The 21,087-nt window shown below is 42.4% G+C and overlaps 1 long non-coding RNA gene and 1 pseudogene across 1 annotated transcript; one reads left to right on the top strand and one right to left on the bottom strand.

The window, feature by feature from the left end:
• The first annotated feature begins 10,341 nt into the window (after nt 1–10,341).
• LOC123596103 lies at nt 10,342–11,675 on the top strand. The gene is made up of 2 exons (XR_006711534.1): nt 10,342–10,978; nt 11,254–11,675. It is a non-coding gene; the product is annotated as an uncharacterized LOC123596103 (long non-coding RNA).
• A 3,353-nt stretch (nt 11,676–15,028) lies between these two features.
• LOC123596101 lies at nt 15,029–17,327 on the bottom strand (annotated as a pseudogene).
• Between the last annotated feature and the right edge of the window lie 3,760 nt (nt 17,328–21,087).

The raw sequence follows: 21,087 nt of genomic DNA, 5'->3' as shown, positions 1-21,087 counted from the left end.
AAGCTGGCCATGCTCACCACCCCGTGCCAGTCACGGTGTTCAGAAAAAGTTGATTTAAATTAAGAAATGTGTGCAGAAGGACTATAAATTGGTAGCATCTCTCTAGGACAGCTGGAGCACGGGCAGAGAGCTGAGTTGGTGCTAGAGAGTGACAATAAATTCAGGGTTGGGAGTGCTTGGGGAGCTGGGTCCCACTCCTGTCTACGTCATTTACTAGCTACACTGTTAACATTCCTCAATGTCAATGTCCTCACTTGGACTATGGGGACGGTAACGCGTGGCTTCTTAAGATGATTAAAACTAGGTAACGTATGTAAATATTTAACCCACGGTTGGTTACTGTGTTTGGTCTATACAGTCATGCCTCCAACTATACGGGACGTAACATGATAGCTGTACCAGATCCACTTCTGATGCTTGTGTGCATTTTCCTCCTCTGAGTATTTCCACAGTGAAATGCCAAGCCACAAAAGCTGCTATCGACCCAAGACACAGAGGCCAGAACGGGCCTTGGATTCATTATCAGGATGAGGTGGACAGGTGTCATGTGACTCACTTGCAAATGGACCTGAGCCACTTGGAAGTCTACACTAAGAGCCTGCAGCCAGGAGACAGGATGCAAAGAGCACTTAGCATTTCAGAAACCGTTTGCTGTTTTCTATGGAGAGGCTCCCTTCCTAGTCCCAACCTAGGATGCAGAGACAAGCATCGTTTTAAAAAGGTTTTGACGTTATTTTTGTCTAATGTTAAATATCCAATAGGTGTAGAGAGTTCACAAGTTGCCCTTGTCATTGGCTCCAGCCTTCCCCATCCTCCTCCCGTCTGGTTTTCCAGAAACAACCTTTCCCACTCCTTGGACGCTTTCTTCTGGTATTTTGGTCCATAACCATCAGATGATTGTAATGGGTTTTCTTTATGTATCTATTCACCTGTTCTTTAGTAAATGAGGTTTATCTAACACTCCCCCCACCACCACCTATTGTCAAAATCAGTAGTCAATATTCACATTATTACGATTAATATGATTTACAGTATTATGATGATGCAGAACATTATTTTCTTTCTCTAATTTCTTTCATCAGTGATGTCATAAATATTTTTTTCCCAATTGCTTCAAAGCGTGTGACAACCTTTTGGTTTCTTTCTTTATCTTTATCTTTTTTTTTTTTCATTTTTTTTTTTTTTTAACCCTTATCCTCTTGATCCAGTATAGAAGAGTGTTTTGTCTGCTTTTTGAATAGTTGTCTGTCATCTTTGGTTTGCCATGCTCCTTGGATGGAAACCCTGTTTTCTCAAGTTCATATTGTATTATTTTACTCTCTAGTTTGCATGAATTACCCGAGAAAGGGTACAAAGGAAATGAAATTTTTGTGTCCATGCATGTATGGAAGTTTACTTTATCCTCACAGCCCAAGAAAGCCCATCCCAAATTACTGGGCTATAGTGTGAGCAAATAAAATGGTGGTCATTTATAAGGCGCTAAGTTTTGAGGTTGTTTGTTACACAGCACTAGATAACTGATACAGAACCAACTGTTCAAAGCACAGCATTTTACTTAAGTCTAATGTTTTCTCCTGCACCACATTTCCTACCACCTGTCCTTCTGATCATCACTTCTTTGGCTTAATTCCTTGAGAGAATAAATCTCCTCTTGCCTAGAGTGGTCGGAGCAGATCTACAGGTCCGCCAGGGTGCATTATTTAATTTTTAGTTTCAGCTTAATGTCACTGGTGTGTCATATTAGCAGAAAAAATCATCCTCGGGTACTGGCTAATGTACGGCCTGTGAATAGAGTATAAATTACACCTGTCAGCTAGTAAAATTATGCCTTTGCATTTGGCTCAATTTAATTACATAAGCTCCAAAGGGGATCTGGGATCTGCTGGTGATATTGAGGTTGTAGTTTTACATTCTAAAGAAGACTTGACTGAAGTCTTAGGGAGTCAGTAAATAATAAAATAACATGTTTTTATTTCCTTACAGAATTTGGAATCGATTGAAAAATTTGGAATCAATTGAAAATAAGACATAGAAGACTAACTAATGGAGGTGAAAATATCCATTTTATTACTAGGGGGGCTTTTATCTCTTCAGGTGGGAGAAAGCTTCTTAACATTCCACTATTGAATTAAACCTTAGCCAGTCACAGGCAGAATACTGCAGGCCTCCCCAATGCGGCAAAGAGAGCCCTGAGATTACTACCACAGCTGACCAAACCGAATGGGACCCTGTGTGTTCCAAAGCTGAGCATGGTCCATTTCTTCTCCCAGACTTACCCATCAGATAACTGGGAGGCCCAGATTGTGAGTGCCATGGAGGTTCCAGGGCAGTTGAGGGTCCCCACTAACACCATAGATGGAGTTGGAAGGCCACCTTCCACAACTAACAGCGCTTGAGACCCCTAGATAAGTGTTTTCCTATGCATCACCTCATTGACTGTCACTGGAGCCTTAAGAGACAGGAGTTATTTATGGACATTTAATGAAGCAGATTCAGAGAACTTAGCTGGTGGTTCAGGATGATAGGTTTGAATACAGAGCCCAGTGTCCCATCTGATGAACCATGCTGCCTTGTGACTCACTGATCTCCAGATTATAGGACAGGTTATAGTTATATTGGAGTTGAAGTATCAAGGCATTGTGGAATGAAGAAGCTTAGAGAGAGGAGGTGGGACAGTCTAGGAACAAGGAATAAAGGGTCTGGGACTCAAGTCTTATCCAATGCGATAAACATGTGCTGAATATGTGCCACTTTCTGTATCAACCTCCCGAGGCCAAACTCCCTCGTCCTCACAGGTGCCCTGGGTTTGGCTCCCCACCACCCAGTGAAGTATGTGTGGGACACAACCCAAATCAAAGCCAACAAGTCACTGCCCAAACATCCAGGGCCGAGGGAAAAGGAGCAACATGTTCTCACCACACACCACTTCAGAACCAGGTGAGAACCTTGAGATTTACTGGTTGGGGGGAGAAAGTCTCACTTTTCTTCCCTCTGAAGTTTTAGTCCCGAGTAGCCAATAGGGAAGCTTTACTCAGAGAACCGTTTGCACCCCTTGCCATGATCTTACCCGTGGCCTCCGCCGTTCTGTCTGGAAAGAGGGAAGCTTGTTCCTCCCTTGATCTTCCTAACACCCTCACTTTTGCTCCCCAAGATAAAAGGAAGATACTAAGAATCTAGGTGTGGTGGAAGGAAGACATCTTTTCTTTAAAAACAAACAAACAAACAAAACAGAGCAGGAAGTTTGGGCAGAAGCAGGCTTGGTGACAGACCAGGCTGATGCTATGGAATGTTGGCTGTGACCGTTGGCTCCTGCTCCCCGCCACTTCAACCTGTTTCTGTCTCAACATCAATCCAACATGGGCATGCTGCCTCTCTTACTCAGGTCTAGTGAGGAAGCGTCAACGAGCCCCTCAGAGAGTGAGACGGGAGCACTCTGCAACTGGGGACTTGATCAGGTGCTACCTGACTTGTGTCTCAGAAAAAGTGGCGGTGGCAGCAGAGAAAAAGGCTGCATTTGAGAAACAACTCCACTCCACTCTGACAGCCAGTTGAATGATGTCCAAGATGGCTCCTTCACGTAGCTGCCGGCTGGGAGCTCAGCTGGAGCTGTCGACCAGGCGCCTTGGTTCTCTTTCATGTGGCCGCTCCATGCAGTTTAGGCTTCACAGGGCATGGCGACTGGATTAAAAAAGGGAGTGTACCAAGAGTGAGAAAGAGGCTGCGAGGCTCTTGAAGCTTAGCTTCAGAAGTTACACAGCATCACGTTTGCCACATTCCATTGGTCAAAGCAAGGGCAGTCCCAATTAAGGGGAGACGAATAGACTCCCCCAGTCCACAGGAAGAATGGCAGAGAATTTGTAGCCATCTTGAACCACCACACTAAATTTGTGACTTAAAGTGACCCTAAGGCTTTTTTTTTTTTTTCACCTGAGAGTGACTAGAAAAATTCTGAGTTTTTATGAGGAAGCAAAGAACTTCCCATTGAAAAACTTTAATAGACCAGAGAGAAGGGGCGCCTGGGCGGCTCAGTCGGTTAAGCTTCTAACTTCGGCTCAGGTCATGATCTCACGGTTCGTGGGTTTGAGCCCCGCATCGGGCTCTGTGCTGACAGCTCAGAGCCTGGGGCCTGTTTCGGATTCTGTGTCTTCCTCTCTCTCTCTCTGCCCCTCCCCTGCTCATGCTCTGTCTCCCTCTGTCTCAAAAATAAACATTAAAAAAAAAAAAAGAACAGAGAGAAAAGAAATAAAGTCGCATACTGTTTATATATAACTAGTCATATAAATTCAATTTTTCAGTTATAAGAATAACAAAATAATAGGATTGAAATACATAAAACAACATACTGGAAATTTTGATAGAAGGAATTGATAAGTGGAAACGGCGTCATCCAAATTTTAAAAGAATTTTATCTTTTTATCATGAAAAATTTCAAACATATAAAAAAGTAAACGGAAAAGCATAACGACTCCCCATGTACCTGTGCACCTAAGTTTCGACAGTTATCAACTCAGGGCCAGTAGTTTTTCACTTACACCAAAACCTACTTCTGCTTTCTCTATATTGCTTTGAAAACCAGGCTCAAAGATCCCATCATTCTATTCATAAATATTTCAACATGTCTTTGTAAAAGATAGGAATGCTTTAAAAAGCAGTCACATGGAAAAGGTGCCTGCGTGGCTCGGTTGGTTGAGCGTCCGACTTCAGCTCACGTCATGATCTCATGGCTCGTGAGTTGGAGCCCCACATCGGGCTCTGTGCTGACAGCTCAGAGCCTAGAGCCTGCTTCGGATTCTGTGTCTCTCTCTGTCTCTCTACCCCTCCCCCGCTCGGGCTCTGTCTCTCTCTGTCTCGAAAATAAACATTAAAACGTGATTTTAAAAATACTCACATGGTGACAAATGTTAACAGATTTATAGTGACCATAGTTTCACAATACATACATTAGCAAACCATTAAGTTGTATACCTGAAGCTAATATAATGTTATGTTAGTTACATCTCCATAAAATTAAAAAAAAACATACCCAAATACCATTATCACGTGTAAAAAAAAAAAAATTAACAAGAATTCCTTAAAAGTAGTTGGACATTTTAATACATTTTTATTGGACAGGTCTAGCAGGCAGAAATGAATGAAGATATAAAACTGCATTGCCCAGTATCGCAGAGATGTAACTGTGTGTGGCTGCTGAGTGTTTGAAATGTGGCTAGTGGAACTGGGAAACTGAATTTTTAATTGGATTTAATTTTACTTAATTTTAATGTAACTTTTAAAAATGATACTTGATTCACTATTGGCAAATTTTTAAGGATGTTGAGAACAACACAAGTATGTGAATCTATTTTTTCAACTGTAAATTTTATGGAATCTAAATATAGATCAAGTGTTCCTGATGACAGCTTAGCATCCGAATTGAGATGTGCCATAAATATAAAAGGTACGTTGACTTGAAGACTGAGTCGAGAAAAATATAAAATATTTCATTAAGATACTTTATATTGACTACATGTTGAAATGATAATATTTTGGATATAGGGAGTTAAATATGCTAATTAAAATTAGTTTCACCTATTTCTTTTTACTTTTGAACACGGCTACTAGAAAAATTTAAATCCCATATGTTTTCTGCAGTATATTTCTATTGAATAGCATTGGGATAGAAAGTCTGAATGATATAATCAATAAAGTCAATTTAATAGATTAATATTGTATTCCCTTTTTCTACAAACATAACACTTTTCTAGGACTTATAGGTCACTTTGAAAGTGATTATATATTGTTCAACAAAGAAAATTTCAATAAATTCCCCAAAACACAAATTATTCAGAGCACTCTCTAATTTAATAACACAACTATAATCAACAAGACTCAGCCCTTGTTATGAAAATAACAGAAAAATTTTTTTTCATTGCAAACTAGAAGTAAACAGTCTTAGATTTTTATTTATTATTATTATTATTATTTTATTTTTGAGAGAGAGAGAGACAGAGCACAAGTGGGAAAGGGGCAGAGAGGGAGACACAGGATCTGAAGCAGGCTCCAGGCTCTGAGCTGTCAGCACAGAGCCCGATGCAGGGCTTGAACTCACGGAGTGTGAGATCATGACCTGAGCCGAAGTTGGCGCTCAACCGACTAAGCCACCCAGGTGCCCCAACAGTCTTAGATTTTTAAAAAACAATAAAATAGGTAATGTTTTGCTAATATAAAGAAAAAATGTGAAAAAACCCACAAACATCCAGTATTAGATACATAAAAACAGCCCACATTTACTGAATATTTCCATGTTCTAGCCATTATGCTAAGCACCTTACCTGCCCTCTTTCACCTCCCTGTTTCCTTGTGAGGTAAAAAGTTCTATTATCTCTATTTTTCATTTTCTCCATGTCAGGAGCCAACAACTTATCTAAGGAAGCTCCTCATAGGGAAAATGGAGATTTGAACCCAGGTCCACTGGACCTTAGGTCCTGCCATTTTAAAGTTCTCCATTTGTACTGAGAAGTGGAGAAAATTACAGACACAAAAATTTTTAAATTCTGTGTGCAACTCAGCAACTCATTTGAAAATCCTTACAAAAAGTATGATTCTCCAGTAAAATGTAAATTATCAAACTTGAATCAAGAAATGGATAATAATTTTTTTATTCTTTTAAGAAATGGATAATAATCTAAACAATCCAATAACCATGAAGGAAACGTTGATTGCCTTCACAAAAATGCTGGGGTGTGATTACAAGAGAAAACTCTTTTAAAAAAAGACTTTCAAGGAATAATTCTCATGATAAAGAGCTTATTCTAGGACAAGGGACCGGCAACTATGGATATGCGTCACAATTCAGCTTATAAGGCTTACAGAAACAAAGTTAAAAAAAAAAAAAGTATAGATGCCTTTTACTTATGTCTATTAAAACAAAAATTTTAAACAAAAATTCCAGTAAATAAGCCCAGTAGTAAATGAAGTATCAAGTGATGTTACATCAGAAATATAAGGAAGGTTTTATATGAAAAATCTACTCATAAAATTCACATCACTATCTGTCCTCTTGAAAGATACTGTTGAAAAATTTGATAAATTTCAATGTCCATTTCTGATTTATTTTTGAATAGTAAACTTTTTAAAAAATATGCTTTCTTGGGAATGCAAGCTGGTGCAGCCACTCTGGAAAGCAGTATGGAGGTTCCTCAAAAAACTAAAAATAGAACTACCCTACGACCCAGCAATTGCACTACTAGGCATTTATCCAAGCGATACAGGTGTGCTGTTTCGAAGGGACACATGCACCCCCATGTTTATAGCAGCACTCTCAACAATAGCCAAAGTATGGAAAGAGCCCAAATGTCCATCGATGGATGAATGGATAAAGAAGATGTGGTATATATATATACAATGGAATATTACTCGGCAATCAAAAAGAATGAAATCTGCCCATTTGCAACTATGTGGATGGAACTGGAGGGTATTCTGCTAAGTGAAATTAGTCAGTCAGAGAAAGACAAAAATCATATGACTTCACTCATATGAGGACTTTAAGAGACAAAACAGATAAACATAAGGGAAGGGAAACAAAAATAATACAAAAACAGGGAGGGGGACAAAACAGAGGAGACTTATAAATATGGAGAACAAACTGAGGGTTACTGAAGGGGTTGTGGGAGGGGGGATGGGCTAAATGGGTAAGGGGCACTAAGGAAACTACTCCTGAAATTATTGCACTATATGCTAACTAATTTGGATGTAAGTTAAAAAGAAAAGAAAAAGAAAACCTAAAATGTCAGAAAATTAAAAAAAAAATAAAACAATATGCTTTCTTTTTCATGGTAAAAACCCTGTCTCAACACCCAACATCTGACTGGTATAAACAAGAGTCGACATCATACTTAAAAGTGACACAGTAAAGTCATTCCCATTAAAATCAGGAGAAAGACAAAGATTCAAGTTACCGCCACAATTATTTACCATTATTCCAGAAGTTTTAATCATTTGTAAATAATGCAAGAGGAAAAAAATCCCATTTACAATAGTACCAACGTTCTTAGCTATCCAGGAATAAACCTAGGAAGAAATGTGAAAAGAGAAGGAATCAAAATTAATGTTTATTTATTTTTGAGAGAGAGAGAGAGAGAGAGAGAGAGAGGTAGAGAGAGAGAGAGAGAGGTAGAGAGAGAGCGCACCTGAGCAGGGGAGGGACAGAGAGATTGGGAGGCACAGATCCAAAGCAGGCTCCAGGCTCTGAGCTGTCAGCACAGAGCCCAACGTGGGCTGGAACCCACGCACTGTGAAATCACGACCTGACCTGGAGTTTGTCACCTAATCGGCTGAGCCACCCAGGTGCCCCAGGAATCAAAATTGTATATACCATATAATCTTTACTAAATTTTAGTAGAGACAGTGAGCAACTTTTCAAATAGTTTCTTAAACTTTCGGTTTAGCATCAGCTAACTTTTACAATCAGGAAAAGGTAAATAACAACAAAGATAAAAGTTCCTAGAGAGAGAGAGAGCGGGCCCGAGAAGGAACTGTGGGAAGTTTGTGGTGTCGGGAGGGGAATGTTGGGAAAGGAATGACTTGAAACCAAGGTGCACACCCTCCTCTTTCAAGGACTTCTTAGGAAATCCTACTTCCTGGAATATGTCTCTGTTCATCCAGAGATGAATGTGACTGTCTCTCGGTATATTGCAGATCAAATTCCTCAGTGAGTCAGGCTGAAACCTGCCGGCAATTAGACGGCTATAAAAGCAGAGGACAGCACGCGGCGTGATAACATTTTCCCAACTGGGTGAAGTCCTCAGTCCCAGAAAGCATGACGATGGGCTTCTGGGCCCTAAGCCTTCTCATGGCTTAGTGAGACCTGGTCCCAGCCCAGGGCAAGAATGAGTCTCTTCTGGCCAACTTTATTTTTTACTTCTGGTTTCCCAGTGTCAATTTGGAGACAGGGAAAAAGAGATTGTATGTGTGTGTGTGTGTGTGTGTGTGTGCGCGCGTGTTTGCGTGTGAGTGTATACAAAAAGTCACTACATTTTCCAGACATTTCCTTTAAAATTCACCCTCTTTTGGGGGGAGGAGCCAAGATGGCGGAACAGCATGGAAGGTTATTTTGGGTTTCACTTCCATGAAATAAAATTCACCCTCTGTCTAGGGTAACAGGAACTCTCGCTCACTCCCGTTAACTTCTTCTTCTTTCTTTTTTTTTAATGTTTATTTTCAGAGAGAGAAAGAAAGAGTGCAAGTGGGGGAGGGGCAAAGAGAGAGAGGGAGAAAGAGAATCCCAAGCAGGCTCTGCAGTGTCAGTGCACAGCCCGATGCAGGGCTTGAACTCACGAACCATGAGATCGTACCCTGAGCTGAAATCAAGAGTAGGACGCTTCACTGACTGAGCCACCTAGGCGCCCCGCTCCTGTTAACTTCCGAGGGTCTCTTGGAGCGCTTGCACCTTCTGGTCATGATGGGTCGTCCTTGTCTTTCCCTGAACTGCACCTTCTGTCTCCTATCCAAAGCTCCTAGTCAGCGCATCGCTGCTTACTTACTTGGTGCCACCTTACCCTTTCATTTATGTCTCCAAAGCGCCAAGACCAGCTGTTTAAGGTCCCAGGCTTTCCTGAAAATGTGAAAATGTCATTGAGTGGACAGTGAAAGAAGAAAAACTTCAATCTCAATTCAGTCCCTGAACCACATGGGATCATCTGGAGGGCCTTCTGGTCCGGCTTTCTCCTTGGCTTACCCCCCTGGGGCTCAGCCAGCTCCTTCCTCACAGATCTCAGTCTCCATTCATCTCTCCTTCCCCCTAAACCCAGGGACCTCCAACTCCCTCTGCCCCCGGTGTCCATAGAGGAAGCCCCCAATCAATGAACACCTTAGCAAGCCAAGGCAGGCACGCTTGACCTTCGCCGGGCAGAATGGTGCAGCTCTTTTTTCAAAATTGCAGTGTCCAGGCTAGGCCTTGGCATAAACATAATGTTCTCCACAGAAAGCAGTCCCCTGCAGTCCTCTATTTCTTGGATGACTTCTGTGGGTTGCTTACTGCAGGAATGTTTTCAACTCTGCAGGACCAGTCCAAAGAATAGCGCCAGACCCCATCCCCGTGATGACAATTCAGTGGGGTGAAGTCCTGGAATCTGCATGTTTAGAAAATCCCCCAAGTAACTCTGATGCAGATGATCCTCAAATCATATTTATAAGACCTCTGCCGGGGGGGGGGCCTGGGTGGCTCAGTCAGTTAAGAGTTCGACTCTTGATTTCGGCTCAGGTCGTGATCTCACAGTCTGTGCGTTCAAGCCCTGTGTCGGGCTCTGTGCTGACAGTGCAGAGCTTGCTTGGGATTCTCTCCCTCCCTCCCTCTCTCTCTCTCTCTGCCTCTCCCCTGCTTGTACTCTCTCTCTCTCTCAAAATAAATAAGTAAACTTAAAAAAAAAGTTTATAAGATCTCTGCCCCCAGCAAAGTGCAAAATTAAAGACTCTTTAAACACAACTTGCCAGACCTTCTCATCTTCCTTTCTTCACTCCCTCCCTTCCCTCCTCTCCTCTTCCTCCTCCTCCTTCCGTTGTCTACACACACCAATGTTAGTCGTTTCTGGGTGAAAAGAAATATAGATAAAGAAAATTATATGCAATTATATATGCTATATATTTATTTCTATTATGTATTTATAATTATATAGTCACATATAAGAATTTGTTAACATGATAAAATACGTGTATATTTATCCCTCCACCTAATTTTTGACCTTAAATTTACATTGTTTGGTCACAAAGGAAACCTCAAATGACCCCCAGGAAGTGTGTCAACTGGGAAACTGAATTTGCCCCAGGAGTGTCCCCTTGCTCAAGCACAAGGCTTCGTCTCTTAATATCTTATCTAAGTCCCAAGTGACTGTCAATGCTGACCAAGGACAGGAAGTTCTTATGACTCTGGTCTGCTGAGCTCTGAGCTTGGAAAGGGGAGAAAGTGCTCAAGGCGAGAGGTCACCTGCCTCGGATGTGCAGGGTAGGACCTAGATCATTTTTTTCCTCTTTCCCTCTCCACCTCCCACCTTCTTGCCCCGCTGGGCGTCTGGGGCCTCTGTGGCACCCTGGTGAGTGTGGTCCCTCTCCAATGCTCCAGCTTGAAGGCGTGACTCTGATCATGGTGCCCTCACCTGGGAAGCAGGAAAGGGGGCTAATAAACCTTTCTTCACAGGAGCGTTGGGAGAAGTGAATGAAAATGCTGTATCTTGCAAACCATATGCCAGTCGTTCAGGCAGTCATTTCTTCCTTCCACAGAACCTTAGGAAATTCTGCTGCGTCGGGAGGCGCCTTGGGCACCCGATGCGCGGACGACAGACGTGTGTTCCTGCTTCCAAGAAGCTTCAACCATCCAGAGAGGGAGACGAAGTCAGCGCGGAAGCTTTGCTGGGGCAGGAGCCAGTCCAGACTGAGAGCTAACCCTGTCCCCTCCTTCAGGGCTCTGTGACCAGAGGCAAGTTATTTAACCTTGGTGACCCACGGCCTTCTATCTCAGAAATGGGAAGATGCCATTTTCACAGGGTTGTTGTAAGGATTAAATGAGATTTCTCCAAACCTCAGGTATTGGCATCTCCCCTTTAAAATGTTTGCTTCATCTCCCTGCAACGTGGGCAATCAGTTCATTCACATCGCCACCCACTTTCGCTTCCTCCTAAGTGGCAGTATCTGTGAAATCTCGGGTTTGGTGTGTGAGTCCTATTTTTTGGTTTCCTAATGGACACTAAAGCAAATGCACATGGCCAACAGGCACATGAAAAGATGCTCTACGTCGCTCCTCATCAGGGAAATACAAATCAAAATCACACTCAGATATCACCTCACGCCAGTCAGAGTGGCCAAAATGAACAAATCAGGAGACTATAGATGCTGGTGAGGATGTGGAGAAAGGGGAACCCTCTTGCACTGCTGGTGGGAATGCAAACTGGTGCAGCCACTCTGGAAAACAGTGTGGAGGTTCCTCAAAAAATTAAAAATAGACCTACCCTATGACCCAGCAAGAGCACTACTAGGAATTTACCCAAGGGATACAGGAGTGCTGATGCGCAGGGGCACTTGTACCCCAGTGTTTATAGCAGCACTTTCAACAATAGCCCAATTATGGAAAGAGCCTAAATGTCCATCAACTGACGAATGGATAAAGAAATTGTGGTTTATATACACAATGGAATACTACGTGGCAATGAGAAAGAATGAAATATGGCCCTTTGTAGCAACGTGGATGGAGATGGAGAGTGTGATGCTAAGTGAAATAAGTCACACAGAGAAAGACAGATACCATATTTTTTCACTCTTATGTGGATCCTGAGAAATTTAACAGAAGACCATGGGGAGGGGAAGGAAAAAAAAAGAGAGGGAGGGGCCCAAAGCATAAGAGACTGTTAAAAACTGAGAACAAACTGAGGGTTTATGGGGGGTGGGAGGGAAGGGAAAGTGGGTGATGGGCATTGAGGAAGGTACCTGTTGGGATGAGCACTGGGTGTTGTATGGAAACCAATTGGACAATAAATTTCACATTTAAAAAAAATAAAAAGTAAAAAAAAAGTAAAAACAAAAAAAGCAAATGCACAGCTGTTAACATTTTTAAAGTTCCTGTGGGTCAGAAACATTTCCTGTGCCCCCAGGGATGCAAATACTACACTTAGGACAACATTGAGCTTCATAATTAAAGCCCCTAACACGTTGCTTGGTGCGCAGTAAGGCTTAAACGCACACAATTCTGTGGATTCTGAGGAGGTGAGAGGACCCCGTGTCTTGGAGGTGGGGCGTGGGGGAGAGAACAGCGTGATATCTGAAATCGCGCTGAAGGCTGAGCCCACCAGACACGGACAAGAAAGGGCTTGAGGAAAGGGGGAGGGGGAAAGGGAGGTGCTTTCCAGGAAAAGGGAACAAAGGCCAGGATCAGAATGGGACCTTAGAACTTCAAGGAATTGCTGCTGGCCTGCTGTAAAAGATGAGCCTGGAGAGATAGATAAGGCAGCTCAGATAAAGATATAGGAGGACGTGCATGCTCTCTGAGGAGTTTGGACTCGATCCTGATGGCTATAAGGAAACTTGCTGAGAAGTCACGCGTTCCCATTTCCAGCCCAAGAAGATCTCCGAGAATGTTCAGGGTGGCTCAGCGCAGGGGCCTCCACAGGCTGGGTGCACCAAGGTTGCCTGATAAATCTGCAAAAATACCTCTCACCCTCCCATGCCTTCGTTCACTCATGGGCGCTTTCAAACAATGCAGCCCATATGGCAGCTATTAGTTTATTTTGGCAGAAATGAGCACTTGTTTCCGCTATCAGCTTCTACTGTCCTGAAAAGCTATGGCTGTCAGTGGTCCTTCACTTACCTGGTGGTGAAAGCCAGGAAACCGGGAGCTGTCTGCAATTAACCCTTTCTCCATGCACCCTCCACAACCAGGGGCGACAGGCCTGTCAGTTTCCCTTTTCCAATACTGATCAAATCTCGTCCCTTCTCGGCTCCCTCTGTCCTTGCAGTTCAAACTGTTTGCATCTCTGGCCTCAGGGCTCTGGGGTGAGCGCCGCACGGGTCTCCCCACTGGTCACACCTGGATTCTTAAATGTAGGTAATCTACAGGGTCCCAAGCAAATCCTTTACTCTAAGTCCTTATTTCCTCCTCCGGAGATAACGCATTCAGACATCTGCCTCAAGGGGTTGTAGCCGAGATTACGTGAGATACCGAGTGAAGCATTTTGCTTTACTGCACGGCGCATGGTAGAAATTCAATAAGGGTTTGGCATTATTATTACAACCCTCTCCCCACCTCCCTTCTGTAATCTACGACTGCCTAAGATACCCAAACTCTATAAATGAATAAATGGGCCTGGTATTAGTCATCGGCCTCTTGGATAGAGTCCGTGGGAGTCTGTCCTCTGAGTGCAGAGATCTGTCATCAACCCTGAGTTGACACAGGCTGGCTAACACACAGCCTTTCAGGATTAAAATGTGGATCTGTACTTTTCCCACCCCCAGCTCAAGCTTCCAGCAAGGGAGAACTCCCCCTCTTTCACTTCTTGGTTAGCCCTGGCCCTAAACTACTAAAATATGTGCTGATGAGCTGTGGTCATTCTCCATGTCCTGAGCAGCTATAGATTGCCGATTACACAGGCAACCGTGGATCCACTGAGTGGGATATTGGGGTTTGGGAGGGTGGCAGAGGGCAGGGATAAGGCACTATCCTACCAGGGCGTGATTGGGGCAGACACCTCTGACACGAAACCCTCACCTCCAGCATGAGTAGAAGCTTCTCTTACAGCACTGGATGATGGAGTGGGTATGGAGTGGGAGTGGGGTGGAGGAAGAGGGCAGAGAGAGGCCTCAGATTTCCCATGCATCTTTCCTGGCCAGTATTTTAGAACTCCTTTCAAATCAGCGGGTTAATGTAGCACAGCGAGGCCACATCAGGCTGGTCCCAGACTGGTGCTTGGGATTAATGTATCATGAAAGAAATCAAGAATGTGGCCGGAGACCAATTAGAAAGTCAGTGGTGGTGGGGATAATAGTCGGCAGGGATTTCACACCCCAAGGACTTTCTATCTGCCCTGAGGCTCTTCTTCTCCCTCCCCCCACCAACTGACCAACAACTTTCACCTCTCACCCTTGTCCCTCTCAAGAGCTTGGCCCAGAGAGTGACTTTGCAGAAGGGAAGCTACGCAGTAGACTAGGAGCTTATGAGCTTGGGGGAAATGCTAGACTGGGTTTGAATTCTGGATTTACCACTGATCATCTATGAGGTATTGGTCAAGTCACTTAACCTCTTTGAATCTCAGTTTCCCCAGCTGCAACGTGGAGACCATGTTGACGTATCCAGAAGATGCAGGGATCAATGTGTTAGTGTTTGCAAAGCGCCTGACGGTAGATTCCACTGATATACTTGTTACACTCAAGTTCATTCTGTCTCACTTTTTTTTTTTTTTTTCAAATGAGTCACAGCTTATTTATTTATTTTTTGTTTATAAAGCAAATATTCAGTTGATCCATCTGGGTATGAATAAAAGGCAAAGTGTTTCACATCACAGATTTCACTTCCAACTCCTTGGAATGTCCATTTCTTTGGCTAAAAGGAGAGAGCAGACACGAGAGGCAGGCAATGTTTGGCAACTGAAATAAGGATGGGAGGGGACAATGCTAACGTCATCCCCGCAGGGATGGGCATACGGGGACTGTTAGTCACAAGCTATTTTCTAGAACTGTTAGCTGGAAACAAAGTCGCACCCCTCCTGGGGCTCAGTCATCCCTACCACACAGGGACAGCAGCACTTTCTGGTAGTTGCCCTTTGGGTCTTGCTGGTTGCGGTAGTACAGGGACTTGCCATACTTCTTGAAACAGGACCTGGTTTTCAACACCGTCCACTTCACTTCGAGAGACCATGATTCCAGTCAGGACTCTCGCGCGAGTTCCCTTGCCCTTCATGGAGTCGTACAGTCCGTCAGCAAAATAGAGGGGCTTGTTCTAAATACGCTGGACCAGATTCAGGAAAGCAGTTTCCAGGTTTCTCCTTTGACCTCCTTCTTGAGCCTCTCCAATGTGTCATAAGGGCTGTAGCTCCTGTACCTGTCAAATACTTTCTGGAGAGGACACACTCTGCTCCGTCATGACACTGATCCACTCGGGCACATCAGTTCCTTTCCTCTTCACTCCAGCATCATAGCGATCCTGGGCATCTTGGTCAATCAGTTCATAGTCAATGACAGAGCCATCCTCTGCTCTTCATCCTTTTGCAGGGCAACCATCAGCTTGCAGAAGTCACCAGATGTGTCAGAAATGATGTCCTTCTCCAGATCAGTCTTGTAGGTTTCCTTGTAGACTTTGCTAATTTCTTGAAGCTCTTGGTTGGTCCTTGAGCAGATGATCTCAATAAAGGAGGCCTCCTCAGTCCCCAGCCCCTACGTGGAGGCTTTCAAGTCAGAAGCATCATACTGAGCAGGTGTTTTCAATAGGCCCCAAATCATGGTCTCCAGGTGGCCAGACAAGGCTGACTTCAGTGCAAATGCAAGTTCCTTTTTGGTCCTTCTCTGGTAGGTGAAGGTAGTATCCTATCTCTGTTAACTGCTGCAGTTGGTCAAAATGTTGACAATGGTGATCTCATCCACACCTTTGGCCTTGATGGCCATTTCAATGTTCGGAGCATCGCAGCATCAAAATTGGTGTTCACTTTGACCAACCTGTATGCACTTGGGAGCGTGGAATGATCACCGTCAAAGCTGAGCTTGCAGCGAATTTCATGAACAGCAGACATTTTGAAAGAAGCTGGGCCGGGCACCAAGACCTGTGAGTGTCTTCAGTTGTGGAGTCCATAGTTTATTTTTTGTCATCTTCATAGGAATGAAGGAGAAAGTGGCTTGTGTTAGGACTTTTTGAGGAAGCTTTCTAGTGGGTTCTTGGGCAAGAATTAATAATAATGGTGATGGAAAACATACATGGAGCATCCACTGTGTGCATGGACCTGTTCTAAGTTCTTTGCATGGACTACCTCATCTACTTACCCACCAGTCCCTGTGAGTTAGAGACTACTGTCATCCTTACCTTAAAAACAAGAAGAGGTGCCCTCTAGAGAGTGTGCTCTTTATTCCTGCTGGATTGTTCCTTTGTCCATTAAAGAATGGCTTTGGTCTTCTCGTGATTTTTTAAAAATAATTCATTCAGGTGAAATTCCTATCACATAAAATTAACCATCTTAAAATGAACAATTCAGTGGCATTTAGTACCTGCCTCGATCTAGTTCCAGAACATTCCCACAACTTTGGGGAATATGTGACTTTTTGTTGCTGACTTTTTTCACTTAGTATCATGTTTTCAAGGTTCATCCACATTGCGATATGTACCACTACCTTCTTATGACTGAATAACCCTCCACTGTAGGTACATACCACAAATTGCTTACCCTTTCCTCCGCCAATGGAGATTTGGGCTGTTTCTACCTCTTGGTTATTGTAAGCGAATGCTTGACTGAAATAAGACCTCCTTCTGATTTGAGATAGTCAATGAATGTGAAATTGTAAATAAAACCACTAAGGAAGGACTCCATATTTATAATGTATATGCCACACCAGATCTCCTGTGGAATTTAGAAGGAAATAGGATTCATGTTTCCTAAGTATTTCCTGTATGCTAGTGCACTCATGCGCACAACCTTTGTCTTCTCATTTAATCCTTGCGATAGCCTATGAAGTAGCTATTCTGATGCCCATTTTACAAATGTGAAAACTGAGGCAAAAGGAAATTAGGTCTCTTGCTCAAGGCAGATCGCTAAGAAATGTAAAAGCCAGGATTTTAGCCCAGGTCATCCGGCTTCAAAGTCCACACACTCTCTTTTAAAGAGTGGAAACAAAGTTTAATTCAATTGCAATGAAAAATAAAAACAAGTTAAAAATGACTCAATTAATATAAGCTGGAGCTTCGTTTGCCTCCGTATGTTTTAGCCACTGGAACTGAAATATCACATGGGCCTTTAGTAAACTATAGCAGAACTCTATTTTATAGAATTTCAGCGCTTGTTGGAGAGTCACTTGACTCCTTTATCTAAAATCAAGGTCAAGGGGCCTGGGTGGCTCAGTCGGTTGGGTGTCCGACTTCGGCTCAGGTCATGATCTCGCACTCCGTGAGTTCGAGCCCCGCGTCGGACTCTGTGCTGACAACTCGGAGCCTGGAGCCTGTTTCAGATTCTGTGTCTCCCTCTCTCTCTGACCCTCCCCCATTCATGCTCTGTCTCAAAAATAAATAAACGTTAAAAAAATTTAAAAAAATAAAATAAAATAAAATCAAGGTCAAAAGGCAGTTTTATCTTCCTTCTAGCCCTGACCAGATCCCCAAGAGATTTTCAGAGCTGTTTTTAACCTTGAGCTGACAGTTCTCACTCCAAGTTCTAGAAGTTCTAGATTCTACCAAGTTTTAGGTTCTGAACCTCTAGAGTTCAGAGGGTACCATGAGTGCTTCTGATGTTAATTCTTCAGGGCAAGAACCACAGGGGGAAGAGTGCTTACCAAGGGTCCCAGTACAGCAGGCCAGCAGTGAGAAGCCAGCTGCTGAGCTCTCTAGTGCAGCTTTACCCCCGGAGGCTAGAGTTGCTGGGACTCCTGCTGGAAATCCAAACATCTTAAGCAGAGTGGTCATGCCAGCCCCAACCTGAGATGCCGAACAGAGACAGATGTAGACAGCAAGTTTTAAACTGTATACACTCAATGATCTAACAATTCTACTTCTGTGACTTTACCCCAAGTAAATTAGTGCGGAAACTACAGATTTGACTACAAGGACATTTTTTCTCAGAATTTTTGTAATAACCAAAAATCAGAGATAACCTAAATACCCCATATGGCAGCATTGGATAAGCCAAATACAATATATCCATGTAATGTAATACAATTCAGCTATTAAAAATATGGTAAAGAAAAATAATGCCTTGTTAAGTGAAAACAAGAATTAAGTCAAAAACGTTTACAAAGCGGTACTGACTGCTAATCTAGCTGTCATCGATCTACCTCCAAAGCCTCGAAGTATAAGCCCTATTAACAATGGGAGTCCTCAGTTAAGGAAATTATGGAGATTTTTGTACTTTCTCATATTCTCCAGATTTTTTTTTTTGTAGTTTACATGTTACTTTTGTAATTGGTCCAAAAAATACATTTTTAAACAAAAATTAAAATAGAGCCAGAATCTCAGAGCTTTGTTTGGAGAAAAACATAAGATCGCATTACTCTAATAGAATTTGCTTTCCAGAGGATGAGACTTGTGATTTTAAAAATATATTTAGTCTATCTCACTGATCAGTCTAGATAGCTGAGAGCAGATGGTATTCTGGCTGTGACACTCCTTTTCTGAGGACCGCTACCTGCTATGGAATCAGGCTCTTGTGGTTGATATGTCCCCTAAGTAGCTAAAGAGCAGGTATCAGCCATCTCAGTGAGTGTAGGAAGCATCTAGTGCCTTGCCCAGAATTCCCATTTATTATATGTTTGTTCATTGACAGAACATCTTGACCCCCTTTAGAGGTCCCTCTGATAACCAGGAAGAAGATCTATTGATAACCTCCCCACTTTTATTAACTGCTTCAAGTAATGAAGGTCTGATGATACTTTGAAAACACTCATAAAGATGAGGCATTTTCTTTATGCTTCGTTTATATTCATACTTGGCATTAGGGAGCTGGCACTGACTTGGGGTTATGAAGCCTCCTACTCCTGAAAGCTCATGACACTATTGGCTCTCTAGTATGTGAAAACAGCAACCACACAATGGGGGGTCTGGAGGCGGGCAGATGCACACTTACATTATGCTCTGTGTCCAACCTGAAAGATGAGATGATCTGGGGTGAATTATTCATCTATCTGGGTCTTGGTGTCTGCATTTCACAGGATTACTGGGAGATGGAAAACATGTGCCCCAATCTCTGTCTCAGGGCATTTGTTTTTTAAATGTCTCCTTCCCTCCTGACCTCTCTCAGAGGCTTTGTTTTAAGTAAATGTGTGGTGTCTTCAAATCTTTAAAAATTCATCCCCCAAAGCAAGACTGCCATCCACCAAATGGATGATTTTGGGCAAGTTAAATAATTTGTCAATGCCTCGGCCCCTTCATTTATAAAATGGGAATAATAGTAAAAGTACTTAATAGGGCTTTTCTGAAGACCGAGTAAGTTAAAATATGTAAAGTCCTTAGAATAATGCTTGTCTATATAGGAGGTATATACTACTGTATAAGTAGTAGTAGTATTAATATTATTGTTATCATTATCATATTCTCCTCATACTTTAAGCAAGAGAAAAAAGGCACAATTTACACACAATATCCACAAAACAATAACATACCAAAGAAGAGATCTAACAAAAGATTTGCTAAACTTTTTGAGTGAAAATTATAAACCTTCATTGAAAGGAAGATGATAATGAATAAATGATGTATACCATGTTCATGGATAGGGAGACTGACTGGCATAAATTTGTATTTCGAGTCTCCATTTCAAGTCTCCAAAATTTCAAGATCTCCAATCTGTAAATTACCTCCTTTAAAAATTCTTTTAGAAAAGCGAGGGACAGAAATGGGTCACTTAAGACAATTTTGAAGAAAAAATCTACAGAAAAGAAAATGTTATTAAGCAAATCATAACGAAGAGAGAATACATTTACAATACTCTACTGTATCAAAAAAAATCCATGTATAAGTGGACTTGCACCGTTCAAACCTGTGTTGTTTAAGAGTCAACTATAATTATAGACATAAAGCAGCTTGACTATGAGATAGATAGACTTGACTCTCTTCCATGGTGTTAAAAATGTCCTGGGATATTGATCCTCTCAACTCTTGGGGTGGTCTGGGGAGGCCTGGGGTGGCCTGGAGCCACTGAAGCCCTGGGAGGGACCACCAATGTGCAAATCAAAGATGACCTTTTTTTATGTATTCATGTTGTGAACTGGAATAGACAAGCAGACTAGAAAGAGCTCAAATAGATCCTCATATACATGGAAATTTTATTATCTTCAAGAGTACCACTACTAATCTATTGGGACAGAAAGGATTATTCAATAAGTGACACGTGTGTATATATACACACACCGGCTGGCTCAGTCAGCAGAGTGTGTGACTCTTGATCTCTTGATCTCTGGGTTTTAAATTCAAGCCCAAGCTCCATGTTGGGTGTATAGATTACTTAAAAGCAAACAAACTGACAAAAACCATGACCATAGTAAAAAAATTAAGGAACCCTCTGGAAAAAAAATTTACAGCTTACATCACAAAGAGCTAATTTCACTAAGAAATATAAGCCTTCTTGCAAATCAATACGGTACCAATAATTTGATATCAACAAACAGATCACAGAAAAATTTGTACAAGTGGTCTTTAAAAAATCTACACTTTTAAATGTCAACCTCACTAATAGCAATGGAAACGTAAATGGCAACATTTTCATTACTACACTGAGATCCTATTTTGTACCTATCAGGTTGGTAAAAATCCAGAAGTCTGATTTATGATATCATCTGTGGTCTAGAAAATAGACCCTCTTACAGGGCTGTGGAGAGCAAATTTTTACAACCCTATAGAAGGAATTTGGCAATATCTGTCAAAAGTACAGTTGCATATACCCTTGG

The sequence above is a fragment of the Leopardus geoffroyi genome, chromosome B1 (genome assembly GCF_018350155.1).
Source record: "Leopardus geoffroyi isolate Oge1 chromosome B1, O.geoffroyi_Oge1_pat1.0, whole genome shotgun sequence".
NCBI classification, from domain to species: domain Eukaryota; kingdom Metazoa; phylum Chordata; class Mammalia; order Carnivora; family Felidae; genus Leopardus; species Leopardus geoffroyi.
This window is presented reverse-complemented; position numbering and strand designations above follow the sequence as displayed.